This window comes from Neovison vison, chromosome 9 (genome assembly GCF_020171115.1).
Source record: "Neovison vison isolate M4711 chromosome 9, ASM_NN_V1, whole genome shotgun sequence".
Lineage (NCBI taxonomy): Eukaryota > Metazoa > Chordata > Mammalia > Carnivora > Mustelidae > Neogale > Neogale vison.
In genome coordinates this window covers 57,715,888-57,739,411 of record NC_058099.1, presented here as the reverse complement: position 1 = coordinate 57,739,411, position 23,524 = coordinate 57,715,888, and positions in this window count along the sequence as shown.

The following is a 23,524-nucleotide window of genomic DNA, read 5'->3' as shown; positions in this document are numbered from 1 at the left end:
CAAAAACTATGTTGAATATATTTGATCTAATTTGATACTGTTTGTTCTTCTTTTGATTATTATTATAGAAAATGTAAATAAAACAAAATGTGCAGTTGCCTTTTTTCTACAATACTGTATAAATACATTATAGATAATTATGACTGGTGAAATGTTATTTAAAATAGTTAAAGGTGACAAATAATTCAGACCCTTGTCCAAAAATTGGTGTGGAGTAATATAGGAAAGATCCAGTGACGACATGAAGTAAGTTAGGATGGTGACATATGGACTGGGACAAAGCCAGATAACCACCACACACTCCAATATGATTGACTGAAGGTGACAGTCATTACATAGCTTGGTGATTGAAGAGGGGAGGAGACAACAGCTACTGAGGATTGATCCAATTCCATTTCAACCAGTTCCCTCTTTCAAAAACTTAGAGTAGTGAGAATCTGACAGACATTGATTTCTATATAGTTGTACTTATGTACACACACACAATGTATAAGGATGAACATATATTCAAATGTTGAAAGGAAAGGTATTGAAATAAGTAATCATTAAAACACTGTGACTCCTCTGACTAATTACTCTCCTTGGTAAACATTCAAATACATTTCACTATGCAATTAAAATTAACAACAAAAATTTCTCCAGACTGTGTAGTATTGGAAAGAACATGGGATGTAGTAATAGTAAAGCTGGTTGGCTGCTTGGCATGTGTGCACATTGATTCTTTTGTAAAACCAAAAGGATCACATCAAATATACTGTATCATATAACTACAAAATGGGATCCAATTAGACTAACTGAATCTAGATCCAGCTGTTAATCAATATTACCTTGGATGCAATTTCAGATTCTTTGCTTCTAAATTGGAAATAATTGTTGTTCATCATCCACAGGGCAGGTAGAAGTTTAAGTGAGACAATTTGTTATACACTGAACACATGACTGGCCTATAGTAAGTATTCAATAAACATCAACAAATGTTATTATAATTTTGTGATTACCATTCCAAAGAACCAAGACAAATAAACAAACAAAAACAAACCCCAAAGCAATAATTACCCTTAGGTATATTTGGAAATTTTTAACCAAGGAGAAAAAATATGAAAAGAAGCTTAACACCTTATTTTTGACCTGTATTGTCATTTATACTAAGGTCATTATTATTTACACACTGCATAGAACATGTGTTGAAATCTAAATCATATTAATAGATATATGCATATTTAATTAATAAATAGATATGTATTAATATTGCTGAGCCTTTATAAGAGCTATTAAACAATGCAGCTAATTTTCAAGAATAATCAGTCAAGGGGCACCTAGGTGGCTCACTTGGTTAAGTGTCTGCCTTCAGCTCAAGTCATCATCTGAGGGTCCTAGGATTGAGCCCTGCACTGGGCTCCCTGCTCAGGGGGAGCCTACTTCTCCCTTTCCTGCTCACCCTGCTTATGCTCTCTTCCTCTCTCTCACTTTCTGTCAAATAAATAAATAAATAAATAAATTCTTAAAAAGAATAATCAGCCAAAAAACATCAAGGGTTTTCATAAAAAGAGTTTAGTTCATTTGTTTGCAAAAAAGAAAAGATGAAATGTATCTCTTCAAAAATTCAAATATAGTTCCAAAGAGCATCTAAATATGGAGAAGCTTATCTTACCTGAACTTTCGAACCTGTTGAAAAATTCCTCCTGAGAATCTTTGTTTCTCTATTTCTCAATCTTTGAAATATTGGTACTTGCGATCCTCGTTTTCTTTCATTTGATTTCATCAAGGATTGCATACTTCATTTTTCTCTTATACGAACTTCAAATATATCTACTATTTATTCTTCAATAGCATGGCTCATCTGCTTAACTATAGTGACAGTAAGCCTGCAGAATTACTGAAGATATAGGCCCTATTTCAAAACAAAATGAGCTCTTCACCCATAAGCCCCTGATTATATCTCTCCTGATTTAAAAAAAATTTTTTTTTTGCTCTTATCCACTTTAATGAAGTACATTTGCCCTTGGAATACCTTCTTACCTTTTTTCATTACCTTTACTACATATGAAATATGGTAGCTAGAATCTAAATTGACTAAGGAAACTTAAAATACAGCAGGTGGAAAAATAATTATGTTATTAAATCACTTTATCAATTTGTTTCATAAAAGTTCTGTCCCTTCAACTTTCCTTAAAATTGTTCAGTGATTATTGGGAAGGTAGAAAACGGAGGTTGGTGGAAGGAATTAATAGCCTTTTAAACACATGCTAAAACCTTGCTTACTGTATATTTGAATCAAATGGAAAAGTTTCTAAATGAAGGGACTGATTCTGCTGTCTGCCCGAGTGGGCAGATGGACCCTTCTCTCCCACGTTTATAGATCTGCCTGCTCAATTGAAAATGCCTATCTTGGGACGCCTGGGTGGCTCAGTTGGTTAGGCAACTGCCTTCAGCTCAGGTCATGATCCTGGAGTCCTGGGATCGAGTCCCACATCAGGCTCCCAGCTCCATGGGGAGTCTGCTTCTCCCTCTGACCTCCCCTCTCATGCTCTCTCACTCTGTCTCTCTCTCAAATAAATAAATAAAATTTAAAAAAAAATGCCTATCTTTTCTGATTGAAAAAAATTAAATACAAGACAGAAAACATCATTTATACCAGTAGAGGAGACCAATTCAGTTAGTCCTATTCTGTTATAAAATAGCTTAATAAATTGAGGAGTGTCTACCTGTGTTTCTAATGTGCTCACACATTTTCAATGAGAGAACTAAGCTAGAAAATGACACAATCTGTGTGACCTTAAATAAGCTTTTAAACTTTTTTGGAAGTTGTTATCTTCAGTATTGTATGGGTTTCTCTTTGTCCCCAATTTGAGATTATAAAATAAAAACCTGGGTATATTCATTATAAGTGAAGTAAGTATGGTTGAGTTTAATTTTTCATCTTTGAATAAACAGCATAAAATTCACCAGTTAAAATATATTAAGTTGCTTTAATAATAAGCATCCCACTCATTTAGCTATTAGCTCTGTTACTAAAATACTCTCCCTATAGCTGTAGGGATTTTTAAAAAGATTTATTTATTTTACTTGAGAGAGATAGTGAGAGGGGTGGAAGGGGAGGGAGAGAATCTCAAGCAGACTCCATGCTGAGCAGAGCTTGATCTCCCAACCACAATGCCTGAGCGGAATACCTGAGCAGAAACCAAGAGTTGCACACCCACCTGACTGATAAACAGAGGTATCCCTCTTTAGCTGCATTGTTAAATATTTGGTAGATTCCACTGAAATTAAGATCTCCTTCACAATGCCTGCCACTGTTTAAAAGTTACGAAATACACAGCATTGTGCTAATTGCTACAGGTAAGTTAATACTAAAGAAGGAAACTCCTTGTAAAAGGGTGACTATGTAATTTACCATCCAAGTCTGTATATTTCTAATAACAAAAAGAGCATTATTAATAATCACACTAGGAAAACAAGCTTCATCCGAGATTATCCTGGGCAAACCAGAGCATAAGTTCACCTGTATTTATGTTGTAAATATTTGTATGAAAAAGGAGTAAAAGATGTCTGGACATGTAGGGAGACATGAATACCCATTGTTAGGTGGAATTAAAAACAGTGGTGGAAAGAAAATCACAAGCTTATCATTGGTTACAATAAAATAAATTCACTTATTTTTAAACTTGAAATAACTTAAAAATTTTTTAAAAGGCAGTGATTTTAAAATGTTTCCCAACAATCTTAAGATGTAAATAGTAAATGTTTCACTTCTCAATGAGAACACTGAAGTGAAAATGTTGAAATAAACATTGCCCAAAGACACACAGTAAGTAAGATACAAGCCAGAACCAAATTATCTGCACCACACTGTCTTCTGATTAAATTTCCTAAGGAAAGAGTTCTTGTGTGAGCATCATGGGAATTCATGCTCCTCCATTATAGTTAGGGCTCTCTTGACAATTTCAATTATCAGAATCGTGCCCCTAAGGAATTCATAAATTAAGTAAGAAGAGCATTCTACACATCCATTACTAGAACAATCCTTTTTGGCATCAGTCTCATAAATATTGTGCAACTGCTCTTCCCAGTTGGAAAAGAACAATATCTAGTATGTGAAAATGATAAATATTTTATCAGGTTGGAGTCCATGGTTTTCACTGAAGCTCATAGAAATATGATATTAATATATATTTAAGTGGACATCAAATGAGAAAAATGTATGTGAACTACCAATTATCACTAAACTATGATTGATATCATCTTTGTGATCAAGAGATGGTTTGTGACCATGTAAAAATGGTAGTATATTGTATGGTAAATGGTGAATCAGAGTGAGTTTTCTCTCTTCCTTATTGTATGTTTGGATAATATATACAAATTTAGAAGAAAATTTAAAAGTAGCAATTATTGCAATATCTTATGATATAGATATTTAATAAATTGGTCAATCTGATACCAGATCATTAATCATGGTTGACCATGTTGAGCAATACAAGCGCAACACAGTCACTCATAGTTATTAGGTTTCATCTGTTATTTAAAATATCACTATTGTTGGGATGACTGCGTGGCTCAGTCAGTTGAGCATCTAACACTTGATTTCTGCTCAGATTATTATCTCAGGGTCATAAGATCAAGGCAGGGTTCCCACTCTACACTCAGCAGGAAGTCGGCTTGAGATTCTCTCTCTCTTTCTCCCATTACCTGCTCCCCCTGCTCCCACTCTCTTCCTTTCTCTCTAAAATAAGTAAATAAATGTTAAAAATTTTTTTAAAAATACACTATTGTTTTTGAAGTTGTTTCCAAAATAATTTCTAGAAATACCATGTATTGGCCAAGTACAATGTGTCACATGTTCTAAATATGGAGAAATATGTTTACTGGCTAGGTATGTAAAATAATAAACTAGAAACACAATACTAGGCAATCATTTGTTCATTTAGCCCATCATCAAATATTTGTCTAGTTCCTATTATGTTCTAGGCATTTTATTAAGCACTAGAATACAGTAGGAAATAAAGTAAGTTTTTTTTTTCTTTATAGGGCTTAAATTTTCTTGAGAAGTTAAATATTTAATAATTAACATGTTTTATGAAAAAAAAGTATGGGGAGTAAAGGGATATGTAACGTTTTACTATGTAACAAAGTTATGAGTTGTGACTGAGTGTGAGAGGTCAGGGAAAGTGTTTTAAGATTTCAGAAGTTCCTGGAAATTAACCAATCAGCATTAAGAGTCTGCTTGGCAAACAAAAAAGTAAAAAAGTGAAAAAGCTATGCAAATATCCTGAGATAAAAACTGGACTTTAAAAGAAACTGAATTAATGTCAATGTGGGTGGCACTATTTTGTTTCCAAAAATTTCCACATTGCAGATCTTTAGGTGGCAGCAGTCTGGTTGAAGGGTAATCTGCAGCCAAGGATGTTTCTTGATACTTTATTAACACAAGAAGCACATTACTTTTAACCATACTGTGTATTGAGAGTATCACTGGGGGTAAAATTCCTCCAAGTCAGCCTTTTTTTTTTTTGCTGAATTAGTAGAGAAAAATAAGAAGAGAGTGGTGAGCAGTTTGTGAGCAAAATTTTACAAGCTCATGACTTAATGTAGCATTTTTTGGAGGGTAAATAGTAAGGTATTGAATTACTCTTTCAACTTTAACTTTTTTCTGCATCGTTACACATGAGTGTATGGTTTTAGGAATTAGCTATTCCAGAAAAGTGTCTCTTATTTTATTAAGAATTCCAGTATACAATTAGGATGCTATAAGCAGGAGCAACACCATGGGTTACAGAGAGGCACGTGCTGTCTGGATATCTCCCTGTTAGGGACCACATTACTGACTGTTGGCTGGGAGGGTCACGGTCTTATCCTTCCATTGTAAATTATACGTTCATTCTAATATCAAGCAAAGAATTTAAACTTTGAAACTATGGAATCAGGAGAATATACATTTTGCCCAATGATTAATCCAAAATTAAAGAAAATACGTTTCCTCAGACTAAAATACTCATAAGGCTCCAAGCAGGGCTTTCAAAATAAAGATATACTTTTGTCCATATTAATGAGACTCCAGACCATCAAATATTAAAAAAAGAAAAAAAAATCTTGAAAAAGAAATAGGAAAAGAGAAGAAAAGACACAATGGGACAGAAAGTATTTTAACAGCCAAACTCTCATCAGATTCAATTGACCCCAGAAGAAAGTAAAGTAGTATCTTATGAATTTTTATGAAAAATAACTTATCAATGTAAAATTGCATAACATCTAAGATGTCATTTAAGAGTGAGGGCAAAATAAATTTTATCATCCATATGTTTCAATGATAGAAAAACTTATATATACTATTCATTAGAAATGTTACTGAAACTACAACAGAAAACACAAAACTAAGTTATAGTTTGGACTTTTGTAAGAATGAGAGGAAGCTATCTTTCCACTGAAAGTCAAAGGGAAAGAGTGACCCTTTGAACCTGAGACAGAGTGACTCAGCAGAGAGGGCCCCCTGACCAGCACTGTTACTTTTGGTGGAGGGACTAAAATGGTCCTTGGCATCTCTGCAGAGAGGGAACTAGAAAACAAATACTGTGACCTTAATTTCCTTACTCCAAGTTGGAGGACTTAAGAACTCACTGAGGGAGTCCACATAGTTCAACAATAAGGGACAAAGAAGGGGTGAAAATGGTAGAGAGTGAGTATTCAGGAATGTCAAACAAAAATAACAAATATCCTAGTAGCATAGCCTTGCTTTTGATATGCAGTTCTAATATTTATGTGTCCAATAACATCTATTACTCAAGGTCTTTGTGAATATACATTCACACATACTGTTCCATCTATCAAAAGGTAAAAACAAACAAAAAAAACCTATCTAAATAGTTGGAGAACTCAAAAAGAAAATAGAAAAAAACAAACAAACAAACAACAAACAACAACAAGAACAACAACAACAACAACAAAAACAAAACCAAGGAAATGCAAGTGCATATGAAACAGCTTTCAACTTCTCCCACTGAGATGTATTTGTGAATAAAATTTTAAAAATTAAGTGGACATGTATCTTAGAAAATTCAAACACATGTGAAATAATTGTCAAATTCATTATTAGCAAATTATTCTAAGTAACAATTAGATACTATTTTATTTCAAAGAATTAAACTGTTAGGTGCTTAAACTTAATGCTGCTCAGTTTGCAGTATTAGTAGCCATATTACACACGTCTCTTAAGTCTACATGAGATAGAAATAACATGGAAACTACATAGACAGCCACACAAAATCAGTAACTCTTCAAGGAAACTAAAGGAATCTATAAAGAATGGTCACTTATATATAAACATTCACTGTTTGTTGTACTGTTAGTAAGGTGAACAAGAGTAGAAGACAAATACCAAATGATTTCACTCATATGCAGAATTTAAGAAACAAAACAGATGAACAGGGGAAAGAAAAAAAAAGATAGGGAAGCACATTTTAAGAAACTCTTAACAATGGAGAACAACTAAGGGTTGATGGAGGGAGGTGGGTTGAGGATGAGCTAAATGGGTGATGAGCACTGGATGTTACATGTAAGTGATGAGTCACTAAACTCTACACCTGAAACCAATTTCACCATAAATGTTAACAACTAGAATTTAAATTAAAAAATTGAAATTTAAAAAAATGAACAATAGTAAAGTATGAAATCTTCCCAATAAAGGAATAGAAGTTTGTTAACAAAAATTATTAAATGAAATGTAAAAATTCATATGTAAAGTATAAAGAACAAAATTAAAAAGTAACCATTATGCAGAGAAGAGAGGAAACATAGCAGAGGGTTATAGTGGTTGAAGTAATCAGATAAGAGAAAAATCAGTCAAATCTGTCCAGTCAGAAGGTCTACATAGATGTCTGGACTAAAGTTTTTGAAAATACACATAAACACACATATATAATTAAAACTTATATATGTAAATGTACAGTATAGAAAATCTCCAGCAGTGCAAAAAAAAAAATGAACTTGCTCATTTATAGTCACACCTTGGATGTGTGCGTGCCTATGTTCATAAGTATATGTGCAACTTTATGTTTTTCTATGTTAAGAAGTTTATATTACCTATATGACACATTATATGGTGTCAATTTTTCTTATGTCATTCAGAAAGTGCTTGGAATTTTGTTTGCATTTTTTTCTTTAATGATCAAACTAAACTTCATGAACAGAAAAACATACATTTTCCTCTGTAATATGGAAAAAAATAGTTTTCCCTCATGTGTTCAATCTCCTTTTAAAAATCCATTACAAGCCAAAATACCATTAGGTAACAGTTCCATTGTTAAGAACATCTGATTCTTGTGGTGGACATGGTGTAATGATGACTAGGAAACCATCCATCTTCTTCTTGACAGGTGATCTATTTTAGAATCAGAAAGGCCATCATCCAAAAGACCCATGTTTGCTACTTTAATTGTGACTTAAAATTTGCCTGGATGGTTTGTAGGACAAGGGCTATTTTATTTTCCTTTTCTAATTATATTCACATACTTGGAGATATATTATTATTTTTGTTAAGAGAAAATGGAGAGGAGAAGTGAGTTGGGGGAAATTGGAGAAGGAGACAATCCATGAGAAACTGTGGACTCTGAGAAACAAACAGGGTTTTGGAGGAGAGGGAGTTGGGGGTTGGGTGAACCTGGTGATTGGTATTAAGGAGAGCATGGAGCACGGGGTGAGATGCATAAATAATGAATTTTGGAACACTGAAAAAATTAAATTAAATTAAAAAATAACCAATTTGGGAGTATAATAAGCAGATAGTAAATTCAATGAATTTATCAGCATATATTATTTTCTGTAATTTTATTTTTATTTAGAGGCTATCAATGTTATGTTTTTGTTTGTTTGTTTGTAGTTCACATGTGCAAAACACTAGAAAGGAGAGATATATTTTAAAAATACCCAGTCACTTGTTAAAATCTTCAACTGCTTTATTTTCTATTTGTTACCCACAAAGTTTCTAAAACTTTTCATCAATCTGTTTCATGATAAATGATTAGTCAGCAAACCATTCTCTTTTGAGATCTATATTTACATTAATTTCCACAAAACAAATGTAATTGCGCATCAGAAGGGTCCTTGGTGTTCTGTTATTGATGTCTTAACTCTAACATAAAGGTTAATTTAGCATCACGCTATAAATAGGAAAATATAGGGGATAACATTAGCTCATCTTGTGTTTTTAATATTACCTTCAGGGTAAAGTATGACATAACCTAATTACAGTGGTGGAGATTTCACTGTAGGGGAAATTATTATTTCATTTGACAATCAAGTAATTAGCTTCTCTACTGGATGGTTTATTGTATGTCTAATTAAGCTATCCACTGGAATAAGAGTTTACTTAAAAATTAGTGAAGACACTGCTGTTATATCATTAAAGAAGATAGCACAATACAATACAAATACATATTATGTGATTTTTATCAACTAAATATGTTTACATTTCCTTCTCTAGGAAAAGTTGCAACACGTTCACATGGGATTTTTTTTTTTCCCCCACATGGCATTTCAAGGAAGAGCCTAAATCATCCCAAGAACTACATGTGTTGTAAGTTATTGAGTATGAGGAAAAAATAGTTTTTTTAACCTTTGTGTTTTAAACATGAAGATAAATTTATAGTATTTGTCAAAATGCTAAATTTATTAATACCAAAGAGTTCCTTGGCAGTGACTACTTAATAACAAAATCCTATATTCTTTTTTAAAATATTCTTTTAACTAATAAAATTCAGTGAACATTTTAATATATTAATATAAGGCAAATGATCTAGGAGTATTCTGATTTATAGGTTTGGGGGTTAAAACTCTAATTCTTCAAAATGCCAAGAATGATTTTGCAACTAGCAATTATAGCAAACACCTGAACATCTTATAATTTATTGTGTCATGAACTGTGGAACCAGTGACCATGATTCTTGGTATGGAGTTCTCACATATCTAGAGTAAAAGACAGACAACAAACCAAGTATTACAGTTCATTGCATGACTTTCATAAGTTAAAGTTACACAAAGGAGGGTGTGCAATGGGGGGTGAGCAATAGGGATGTGATACGGTTTTGGTGGTGTCAGGAAGGAGCTTCTCTCTTGTAGGGCTTTGCAATCTGAGAACTGAAGAATGAGAATGAGTTAGTAACTGTGGGAGGAAGGGAGCATCCCTGCAACAGCAGGTGCTGAGGTCTAGAGGGAGGATGCACTATGGGACACATGAACTAAAAAGAAAAAAAAAAATAGTATGACTTAGTAGATGGTGAGAATCATTCTAATCATTCTACCACTTACTATCATGTGACCCTGAGCTAGTCACTGAAGCTTTCTGAGTGAAATTTTCTTTTTGAGAAACTTGAGAGTTGCCCTAGAACTTGTTATTAAATGTCTTCTTAAGTTGAACCACTTAAATTACCCTTTATGTAAATTTTAAAAAAAAAGTCAAATGTCAACCAATTAATATAGAACGTGATATAATTTTAAAAGAGATACTACCAATTTTATAGCCCTGAAAAGTTATTGAATTTCTGTAACTGAACCAGATCAGCAACAGTTAAAAAGTGTTTAAAACATGAAATCTCTACTGAATAGAGTGGTTTTAAAATCACATTTTTAAGCACTGCATTGTAAAACAGACGTTGCCCCTCAGAGTCACTTGTCTGACGATGCCTGTATTTAAAGCTGTGGGTAACTGACTACTGCTGTTTTTAGGACTGCTTTGGCTGTCTAAATCAAGTCAAGACAAATTATACCTGGGCTGTGTTGGCAATAGTTGGAGCACTTAAGTGAACCATCCTTTTGATAGTTAGATTATACTTGTCTTGCTACCTTCGGTGTAAATGTAATTTGAGAGGCTTGTTGCTTGTTTCTGGTAAGTGTTGTGACTTGAAGATGAAAATATGTCACACTGGCTTGTTGGCTCTATTTGGGAAAGACATAGAGCTGTCAGCAGCAAGAAGGAAGAAAATGTTTCATCATCTACATTAAACTCTAAGGACATACAATATCTGCTGTGTAAACAAAGTTGAAGTACTTTTTGATCACAAAGTTCTTGCAACTCCAAAATAGGAGATTCTCTGGGTCCCATTTTTTTTTTCATAGCTATTGAAGATTATTGTTTTAGAGAAAAAAAAATGCCCCCAGAAAAAATGACTTATCACTTTTAAGATATATCAGGAAAAATGGCAAAACAAAAATTTCATTTGGCAAATAAATGATGGGCAATATTCACTATGGGAATATTGAAACTTTATCCTCTGAAAATACATGTCACTTGAAATAATGTACTTATATTTTTGGAAGAGTATGGCTCTGCACCCAGAAAATAGGAAAGACGTAACAGTAATAACAACAGACAGAAATCACATCCAAAGATCTGTTATTAGGCCTCAAGATATATGTACACCAATTAAGTTGTGACACTGGTAAAAGAAAGTTTTATTTCACTTTCAGTTCCATAGCCATTTAAACTATGGGTTTAGAGAATATACATTTTATAATCCTTGCAAAATATTAAGTTTATTGTATATATATTATCATACCTCAAGATATCAATAAATTATGTGTGCCAACTATTAGACAGATATTTTCATTTCTTCACTTAATATTTAAAAACAATAGCAAATACCATCACTGGTGTAGGTATTCAGATAGACATAAAGTATAACATTTATCATAAATTAAAAAGATGAGATTAGAATGTACTGCAGGCTAAAATCTGGAAGGATTATTATTTTGGGGGTGATTTCTTATTCTTGATATTGCTTTTCCCCTCGCCAATTTTTCCCATTTCATTTCTATCTCTATTTCAGATTTTGGTACTGGTTTTTGTGCCAGACATAGTGTTTGTCAATGATGTGAATTTTCATTTCCTTCTGAGCCTTCATGAGTATTTTAGTGAGAAGTTGGGGGAGGTTGTATTGACAGATATATGCAAATGCAAATTTTAACCAGATTTCAAATAAAATCTTTAAGTTATATTTAGATATAAAAATTCTGTGACTCTAAGAATGGATGACTTAAAGATAAAAGGAATAGAATAAGTCATAGGCAAGAGGCGACAATGATGTCACATTTACAGACAGAAAGTTTGTAAGTTTTGTAAGTTTAATGTATTAGGAAAGATTTATAGAATAATATAAAGAGAAGGGAGAAGAGAAATGACATACCATGACGTAGAGAAGGAAGGAAGAAATGAATTCATGACAGTGCATTAATTTTCTTTGTAAAATGTTTCAGATTATATATGCTTACACGGCTCTAGGCCAGACCTACCAGGGAGAATATATTTGAAGTATGTCATATTTGTTCATTTTGTGATTTTTCTCTAAAAGTGCTCTTTGGACCAGGAACTGGAGTGTACAACTGATAGATGAAGTTGTTTCCTGACTGAATACAGGATGATGTTTCAATAAAACAACCGGATAGCAGTTTCCGTAAAACATTTGGACACAATAGAATTTTAATAAAAGGAAATCACTAAAATGATTAAAAAAGTAAAATAAGTTTGAAATGGAGTTAAGTGAATCAAGAAAGACTGGGAAGAGTTACAAAGAAAAAGAAGGTTAAAGAGCAGTTTTATTTGTGATTGTACAAGTGTTGTATGGTGCAGTGAGATTTTGGTGGGAGTGGCACTACACTTGATAAAGAGGATGTTTGTTGATAAGCCGTTAAGGTGACTCAAAGAGAGCTAAAAATGAATGAAAAAAAAAAGGAGGATAAGAAACAGATTAATATCTTAGATGGGACTTTGACTTGGATATTAACAATGTTAAGAATAAAAATGACCAGTGTTGCCAAAAAGAGACTCAGGTAATGCCTTTGCTTGGGAAGTTGTAAATGGTCATAGGGATAAAAAATTGTGATGAAATGATTTGTAAAGGGAGGCAAAATTGAACAGCATGCTTCCCACCATCCTTCCCACTGGGACAACAAAGACCTAAATTCTGAAACTTTGTTTTATACATCCAAATATTCCCAATACCTACCTCAGGACTTGAGTATATCTTCAATGAAATTTAGTTTAATGAATGCATGAAAGCCTTTACAATAGTTGGAATAAATAGTGCATATTATGGGTTATCAGTCAACGAACAATAGGTTTTATACGTGGCCATTAGTGCTTTTCACCAAGCATTTACAAATCTTCATCTCATCACGAGTCAGGAATGCATTTCTCCCACCGTTTATAGTTAGACATACTACTATATGATTACTATTGCCAAAATAATGTGAGAAATCTTTAGGAGTCAACGTTTTTCATTGTCTTTCATTTTTTCCTTCCAGAACAGCTATTATCCAGATCCGAGTTGATGGCAACACCATACACTTATTTCTCTAAGGACAACATGCAATCAAGCTACTAGTTGCTGCGCAATGATGAAAGCTCTATTGTCATTCCATAAGCTTGTAAGAATGGAGCCCTCAGTCAGCTGACAATAGACAAATAGTGTGAAAGGGAAATACATCTTATTGTTATAAATTACTGACATTCTGGGGTTAAATGTTACTGTTACATTAATTAACCTATCTTAACAAACATATTTAATGGAGTATCTGCTTTAAAAGGTGGGTCAAAACTCTCACTGTTATAAATCAGGATGCTGAGATTCAATGAGATTAAGGAATAGAGAAGGAAGTTTTGAGGTGCTACCCTATCCTTTGGAGCCTGAAATGTTGGCCACCTTGATGAAACAGCAGTCCCAACATTGTTGTGGAATTCGGAAGCATTTATTCCAAGAATTCCTATAATCTAGCTAGAATACATAAAAGTGATTATAGCCTTAGTAGAGGTTCAGTATTACAAATTCTTAGTTGTTGTTGTTTTTTTTTAACCAGAATGTTTCGAAATTTATTTTTCTCCTTCCTCTCCTCCTCCTCCCCTTCCTCTTTCTCCACCTTCTCCTTCTCCTCCTTGTCCTCCTTCTTCTTCTTCTTTCTCTTCCTCCTCCTCCCTCTTCTCCTTCCTCTTCCCTTTCCTCTCCTCCTCCCCCTCCTCCTCCTCCTCCTCCTCCTCTTCCTCTTCCTCCTTCTTCTCCTCCTCCGTCTCCTCCTCCTCCTCCTTCTTCTTCTTTTTCTTCTTCTTCTCCTTCTTCTTCTTCTTCTTCTTCTTCTTCTTCTTCTTCTTCTCTTCTTCTTCTTCTCCTCCTCCTCCTCCTCCTCCTCCTCCTTCTTCTTTTTCTTTTGATTTGAAATTTCTAAATGATCTTAAAGGACTAAGACCACTGTATTTGGGCAGTATGTGTAGATCCATTGATAACTAATTACCCAAGATGATTAGAGGAAAATGGAAGGAAATATTCAGAAAACAAAGTGCCTAACATTGGATATCATATTTTAATTGTTTTGTCCAGTGTTTGGAAAAGAAAAAAAGATCCACGTCTAATCTACTCATTACATTAAACAAAATAATTGTAACCTTGAAAATAAGATTTTAAAAGTTCTAAAAAAAACTTATGCCTACATTTGATTCACTTCATGTTAAAAATTAAAATTTAAAATATTGAATTAGACTTTTATTTTAGATTTTAGACAGTATATACTCAAAGTAATATATGGCATTTACATAATTCTTGCTACTCCCTCACAGATGATTTACATGTCAGACAATTCCATATGAATCCTTGTACTTTAAAAATGTAGGTATAGGAGTAGATATGAGATGAAAGAATAGAAATAATAGAAATAGAAAGAATAGATATTAAGGATGGATGTTAGACTGGATGTTGAAAACAAGGCTATGAGAACATAAAACACGTACTTCATTTTTTTTCGTAAAGTTATTGTATTCTCTGACAAACAATTTCAATTAGTGACTATTCAACCAAATCCAAGCCACTCATATTATGGGTTCTTAACTTAAAATTGACACTAGTAATGGGATTTCAATCTCCAAATGATTAATTTGAGGTCATACTTATGCCATACTCCAAGCCAAGACTCAATAAATAGATGTCAAATAACATGGGAAAGTGAAAATAACTTTTGTAATTTGGAGAAATTCTCCCTTTTTTCATATGCTTCCTAACATTGTAAATTAAGTGAATTTTCATTTGAAATGTTGAGAGTACATTAGTTTCCGGTAAAAAGACTGTACCCTTCCTTATTTTTTTTTTCTACAACCCTCAGAAACCAATACCTGGAAGGTGCTAGAAACAAAACTCAGCAATTGGAGTTTTCTTTGCAAAGTGTCTCCCAACCAAGCCAGGATTCTTTATGCTGGAGGTGACTCTGAATGCTGATACTGATTGCCATCTAAGGGGATCCTTAAGGAGATTTCACAAATTCTAGCTTCTTTTCTTAACACCTCAACATAGTTGTTAGAATTTCTGCTTCACAGTATATGTAGTAAAATTTAATATAAGAAACTATAAGAATATGAGAATAATATAAATATATTTCAATAATATTTTAAACTCTTCTTTTGGTCTAGTAGTCATATAAAAAATACTTTTGTACTTTCTTGGCTGGCTTAATGGTACTAAAGCACAAGCACAGTTAAACGTTTAAACAATAGAAGAGTTCATTATCTATCATACCCAAAGAAACACCATGTAGTGGTAAAGAAAAATGTCAAATTAAAAAGGCGGAATGCTTTTCATCTTTGTGCATTAAAAAACCCAGTTTTGGAAAATTAACAAAGTGCTGTGAAGCAAGATAATAGTATATTGATGTTTATTAATGTCCAGAACAGTAGTGGAAATAAGGCTGAAAGAAATAGGGACAGAAACATCTAACTATTGAAAAAATGCATTGGTGTTCTTTTTTGTTGTTGTTGTTTGTTTTTTAAGCATGTAGATTTTATAATGGCTATCATTTGGTCATGTTTTTAAGAGCACAAAAATTGCTTGTGGTAAGATCAGTTAAAAAAAAAAGCAAGCTTTCTTACAGTTTGCCTATTCTAAAAGCAATTAAATCAAGCATCTCATAATTATGTATCAGATTTTTTTTATATTTTTAAATCCATAACATTACTAGTGTAATGAAATTCAAAATGCTATCAAATAGTGAGGTCTGGTAAAATAACACCACCTTATCTGTTTGACCTACTTTGCTCATTGTTCTCACATCTTTGATATCAGTTAGATTACAAAGATTTTTCCTATAGAAATTATTGAAGATAAAGTAAACAGAAACTAATAATATTTAAAGTGTGGAAGACAAGAATATATATATTCTGGTTAATAGATATCTGTACCTGCAGATGAGCAAGGCCTCTTGTTGAATTAGCTCTTTATTCAGTTATCTCCATTACATTGCTTCCCTCTATCATTATTATTATTTTCTTTCTTAGGTTTAAAATTCAAGGAGAGAGAGACAGAGAGAGAATACTGTACATTGTATCAGGTCAAATCAGTGTTGCAAGTTAAGGGAAAAGAAAGAAGTTAGGAAGAGATCAGTGGTATAAAATTGTATCCCAGTTACCAACAATACTTTTTTTTTTTTTTTTCCTTTGCAGCTACATCACTGAAGTGAACATTGCCAGGGGGAGAAGGGGATAAAGAACATTGACCTAGATGAGATGCTTGATTTTTTTGCCTCATTTATTTATGTACTTGTTAATCATTTAGAAAAACCTAATAATAATTGCTAGTGGTTGTTGAGACTTACTATGTGCCTGATGCTTTATCTCTAAGTGTTATGATTACTAAGAATGACTGCTACTGTCAGTCCCATTTAAGTGATAAAGAACCGAGGTTTATAGACAGGAAGTTACTTGTTCCTGTTCTTACAGTTTGTATGTGCTGCAACTAAGGTTTGGGTGCCGGTTTGTCTGATTTTGATTCTGTACTTTTTCTTACTGTGTTGTGATAGGCAGTAGGGATAAGGGAATTTTGCTCAAATTCTAATGGGAAGGAAAGCACAAAATGTTATTTTTAAAAACTGTGTTGGTATGGAAAAGAAGCAAAGACCTCTTAAATCTGGCGTGTAAATCTTGGGGACTCAGTATTAGATATGATTCTCATGTTATACTCAACTTCATCACACTGTGATATGTATTCAAAATTCTAGTTCAACTTCACAGATATATGCATAAGGAGAGATTCAAAGCAATGGATCACTCTATACATGAATCAAAATCTCGCAATCAATCAAAGTAGAAAGAAGTAATCCAGAGTAACGATTTCTGGTCATTTTTACCACTACTGAAACATTTATATCTCAAAAAGAATAACTGGTGGTTATTTCTGAAACTATACTCACTGATCCAAAAAATGCTTTGTTTCTCCTTTATTCAGTTGTTAATCTCTTGTATGTCCTAATACAAGTTTAAATATTCTAATGGAGGTGGCAGTGACCTTGATTTTGAGCAGGTGACTTTATGCTAGTTACTATAAATCCTGGAATTACAAGGAAGGAGAAATAAGGCAGTATGTATGTTTTCTATTCCATGCTTACATTAAAAAGATAGTCCTATTTTATTTTTATATTCGCAGAAGTTGAGGCACAGAGACAAAGTTAATGATATACCTAAGGTCATGTAACTATTAAATGTCTGAAGCTAGGTCTACGTCCATATATACCAGACCAAAAAGAATAAGCCATTTTTACTACACTGTAGAGCCCCATCAAAGGGAATACATACTCTACTCCTTCAATAAGAGTGAAAAATAAACAAAAAAGAATAGAGAGATAGGGAGGGAAAGAATAAAGAAAGATATGACAGATCACTTTCCTCTTTTGTGGTCCTCTCTGGATCTCTATGTCTGTTCTGTGAAATCCAGCCTCAGAGGTCATTGTCAGTAGCACAAGATACATTTTAAATAATATTGATTTAAATTAGCTTAAAGAAAAGATTTCACAAAGAACTTATTAAGTGTGACTGCAAAAAAATTTCCCAGTGTAAGAAAGGAATGGGTCTATTTTGAAGATATCTTTGGCTGCTTTTTAAAATAGCCATCTATTCTAAAAAAAATAAAAATTAAAGAAAATAAAATCAACTATTTGCAAAAAAAAAAAGTCACCAAAATATACATTTTTTAATGTAGTGTTTTTCATTAAAATTTATTGTCTCTGTCCATTATTAAGCATGGGTTCTGGGGAAGAAAAAGAATATATTTTCTGTTTTGTGTTAACTTCCTTGGCAGTAGACAAGAAATAAAATATCCATTTTGTCCTGATCGCTAGGAATCTTAAAACTAACTTTTGCGCTTTTGTCTTTTAGTATCCTTGTTTGTGTGTGTTTAAATAGGTGTATATCATTTTATTTTAATGTACCACAAATGATTTTTAGCACTTAGTTTGGTTCAAACAAACATCCAAAATGAAGATGTGAGAAATATTTTCATTTTATAACAGATGCTCATTTTTAAAATATTCTTTGTATAAAAGTTGGGTATTCATCCTTTCTGATGGAAGCATAGTATTCCATTGCATATATGGACCATATCTTCCTTATCCATTCATCTGTTGAAGGGCATCTTGGCTCTTTTCAGAATTTGGCAACTGTGGCCATTGCTGTTATGAACATTGGGGTACAGATAGCACTTCTTTTCACTGCATCTGTATCTTTGGGGTAAATACCCAGTAGTGCAATTGCAGGGTCATAGTGAAGCTCTATTTTCAATTTCTTAAGGAATCTCCACACTGTTTTCCAAAGCGGCTACACCAACTTGCATTCCCGCCAACAGTGTAAGAGAGTTTCCCTTTTTCCACATCCCCCCCAACACTAGCTGTTCACTGTCTTGATTTTGGCCATTCTAACTGGTATAAGGTGGATTCTCAATGTGGTTTTAATTTGAATGTCCCTGATGGCTAATGATGATGAACATTTTTTCAGGTGTTTGTTAGCCATTTGTATGTCTTCTTTGGAGAAGTGTCTGTTCATGTCTTCTGCCCACTTTTTGATGTGATTATCTGTTTTGTGTGTGTTGAGTTTGAGGAGTTCTTTATAGATCCTGGATATCAACCTTTTGTCTGTACTGTCATTTGCAAATATCTTCTCCCATTCCGTGGGTTGCCACTTTGTTTTCTTGACTGTTTCCTTTGCTGTGCAGAAGCTTTTGATCTTGTTGAAGTTCCAAAAGTTCATTTTCGTTTTTGTTTCCTTTGCTTTTGGAGACATGTCTTGAAAGAAGTTGTTGTGGCCAGTGTCGAAGAGGTAACTGCCTATGTCCTACTCTAGGACTTTGATAGATTCCTGCCTCATGTTGAGGTCTTTTATGCATTTTGATTTCATCTTTTATATGACAAAGAGAATGGTCAAGTTTCATTCTTCTATACAAAGCTGCCCACTTTTCCCAGAAACATTTATTGAAGAGACTTTTTTCCCATTGTCTATTTTTCCTACTTTGTCAAAGATTATTTGAATATAGAGTTGTGGGTCCACATCTGGGTTCTCTGGTCTGTTCCACTGGTCTATGCATCTGTTTTTGTGTTGGTACCATGCTATATTGGTGATCCATCCAAGTAGTAAAACTTGAAATCAGACAATGTGATGCCCCCAGTTTTGTTTCTCTGTTTCAACATTTCATTAGCAATTCGGGGTTTCTTCTGGTTTCATACAAATTTTAGGATTGTATGCTCAAGCTCTTTGAAAAATGCCAGTGGAATTTTGATTGTGATGGCATTGAAACTATAGATTGTTCTAGGCACTATAGACATTTTAACAATGTTTATTTGTGACTGGGGGAAACTATGCTGAGTGAAAAAAATCAAGCAGAGAGAGTCAATTATCATACGGTTTCACTTACTTGTGGAGCATAAGGAATAACATGGAGGATTTTGGGAAATGGGGTGGAAAAGTGAGTTGGGGGAAATTGGATGGGGAAACAAACCATGAGAGACTGTGGACTCTGAGAAATAAACAGAAGGTTTTGGAGGGGAGAGAGGTAGGGGGTTGGGTGAGCCTGGGGATGGGTATTAAGGAGGGCATGTATTGCATGGAGCACTGGGTGTGGTGCATAAACAATGACTCTTGGAAAACCAATAAAATAAAATAAAATAAAATTACAAAAAATAAATATTCTTTATTAATATATTTTATTAAAAACACCTTAAGACAGTTCTCTTTTTCAACTCCTGGCAATTGATATGATTAACTCAAGGTTATGTCAATTTCTCTTTATATTATTTTTTCTTCTTTATCCTGTTAAGAAACTTTCTCCTCAGAGGAGATAAGATGGCGGGGAAGTAGGAGGAGGCGTCATTTCAACCTGTACCCTAAAGTGAGCTGATTACCTACCAAAGAACTCCGATCACCCATGAAATCATCCTGAGATCAGAATTATACATATCTGGATCTCTACAGGGGCAGAAGATACCAGTGGGCAGGTAAAGTGGAGTGGGAATGTCTGACTGATATCGGAAGGTAAACAAAAGGGGGAAGGAGCCACCAGAGGCGACCGATTGGAAAGTAATAACCCAATACGAGAGTGCCCTGCATGTGGAGACCAGCATTAACTAGGAGTCTGGTTGAAAGCACTCAAAATGAGCAAAGGATTGTGGGGGAAAATTGTGGGAATCGGGGCGGTTAGGGACAGGGGCTTAAGTCCCCAGACCCAGGACAGCCTCCCTTGGTGCTGAGCCAGAGTGTGGTGGAGAAACAAGGTCTTGGTCCCTGAGTCGCCAGCACACCGGAGAACGTGTGGGGTCTGGCTCCTGTGAGGGCCTGGGTGCCTCACCAGATGGCAGAACGCTGCACCGTGCTATCACAGCCTGAGACGTGTGTGCCCCACACCCTCCCCTGGGAGAAATGCGCACAGGTGCTGGCCCGGTGCTCTTGGACCCGGAAAGACCAGGCACTCCCAGCCCTGGGCCAGCGGGAAAATCTCAGTGTGCTATCACTACTTGGAACCTCTCTGGTGGACTGGAGCTTGCCCAGATAGCCGCCGCTGCCGTGGTCTTGGGTACAAGCAGGAGATCCTGCATCCCCAGGGACTGCAACTCGGAACCTGCTCTGCCAGTGGCCAAGGGGAAATTTATATGGGCTGTGTAGCACCAACAGGGGAGTAGACTGAGGCTTCTCTCTGAGAGGGAGGTTGGGGTGTAGTTTGCTTTCTTCTAAACCTCCAAAACCATCAAAAGCTGTCAAGGCGAGAGAATACAAACAAACAAACAAAGAAAACCTCGAACAAACAAACATAAAAACCTCCAGAGAACAAAAGCCTGAAAAACCGGTTTCCTCAGAGCCCACCCCTTTGAGGGGGGCAGGAGGACTTAACTCAGGGAACATCATTGACTGAAAACCCACGTGGCAGGCCCCTCCCCCAGAAAACCGACCAGGAAAGAAAAAAGAAGAAAAAAAAAAGATGACAAGAGAACAACTACCACTACTTCATAGATACAACTTTTATTTTTAACTCGTTCCCACTATTCTGGTTCATTTTTTCAAATATATAGATAATTTTTTAACCTATTTAACATCACAGTGAGAAGTCCAGTACATCAAATTTCATAATAACCTTCTAGCCTGAACTTTTTGATACATACACCCATGTTTTTCTATTGCTTTTCTATTTTTTTAAATTTTTAAAAATTTTAATTTTAGTCTAGTTTATTCTTTTTTTATTTTTATTTTCTAATATTCATATAGAGTTAAACTTCAAGGTAACCCCCTTTCCCCAATCAATGCTACCCCTATAGGTAAATCAATTTTTAATCTCCCTTTATCTTAGGCAAGTTGAGTCCTTTAACAAAGATATCAAGATACATCCAGGAAGAATCAAAATAACCTTCCTCGCCCACACTGAGAATTTATAACCACTCTCCCATCTTTTTCTTCCACCAGTGTTTCTGTGTATTTGTGTTTGTCCTGAAAATATATAAATCTTATACTTGGGGTTCTTTTTGACGAGGTTCTTCCTTTTTTTTTTTTTTCTTTATATATATATATATATTTTTCTCTTGTCATATACTTTTATCAGTCTTTTTGTTTGTCTGTTTCTGTTTGTATACTTCATAAATCTTATCTTGGGGCCCATTTGGGCTAAGCCTTCTCCTTTATCTTCCCTTTTTTTCCTCTCTCTCTCTTTTTTCTTTTTCTTTTCTTTTTTCTCTCAGTTGGGGAATCCTGATTTCTCAGAAGCATTCCAGGGTGCACCTTGACGGCACCACAGTTGATACATCCAGCTACATCCATTCAGTTATCTCTCACCAAAATGACTAGGAGGAGGAATGCCCAACAGAAGAAAAATTCAGAGGATGGGCCTTCTGCAACAGAGCTAATGGCTATTGACATAGACAATATGTCAGGAAGGGAAATTAGGCTATCAATTATCCAGGCAATAGCTAGGTTAGAGAAAGCCATAGATGACCAAACAGAATTGATTAGGGCAGAACTGAAAGCCACCAGGGATGATGTTCACAATGCTCTCAATGAGTTCCAATATAATCTAAATTCTCTAAAAGCTAGGGTAACTGAGACAGAAGATAGAATTAGTGACCTGGAGGACAAACACATAGAGAGAAAGGATCAAGAGGAAGCCTGGAACAAACAGCTTAGAAGCCATGAAAACAGAATCAGGGAAATAAATGATGCCATGAAATATTCCAGTGTCAGAATTATTGGAATCCCTGAAGGGGAGGAGAAAGAAAGAAGTCTAAAAGATATAGTGGAACAAGTTGTTCATGAAAATTTTCCCAATCTCACAAATGGAACCAGCGTTCATGTACTAGAGGCAGAATGGTTTCCCCCCAAGATTATAGATTCTTGAAAGTCCTCGAGACACCTAATAGTAAGAATGAAGAATTAAAATTGTAGGCAGACCCTCTTGAAAGCAGCCAGGACAAAGAAGCTCCTTACATACAGAGGAAAGCCCATCAGAATAACATCAGACCTGTCCACAGAGACCTGGCAAGCCAGAAAGGGCTGGCAAGATCTATTCAGGGCACTAAATGAGAAGAACATACAGCCAAGAATACTTTATCCAGCAAGACTGACATTCAAAATGGATCGAGAGATAAAGAGTTTCCAAGAATGGCAAGGCTTAAAGACCATGCAACCACCAAGCCGACACTGCAGGAAATATTAAGGGGGGGTTCTATAAAAGAGATAAAATCCTAAAAATATCATTGAACAGAAATACAGAGACAATCTACAGAAAGAAAGACCTCAAAGGTAATGCAATGTCAATAAAAACATATCTATCAATAATCACTCTCAATGCGAATGGCATAAAAGTGCCCATAAAATGACACAAGGTTGCAGATTGGATAAAATGACAGGACCCGTCTATATGTTGTCTACAAGAGACCCATTTTGAACCTAAAGATACACCCAGATCGAAAGTGAAGGGATGGAGAAGCATCTTTCATGTCAATGGGCCTCAAAAGAAGGCTGGGGTAGCGATTCTCATATCAGATAAATTAGATTTTAAACTAAAAACTAGTCAGAGATACAGAAGTATCTGCAGTCAGAGATACAGAAGGACACTACATAATTCTTAAAGGGACTACCCACCAAGACGATCTAAGAATTGTAAATATCAATGCCCCCAATATGGGAGCAGCCAATTACATAAGAAAATTATTAATCAAGATAAAGAGTCATATTGCTATGAATACATTAATAGTAGGAGATCTT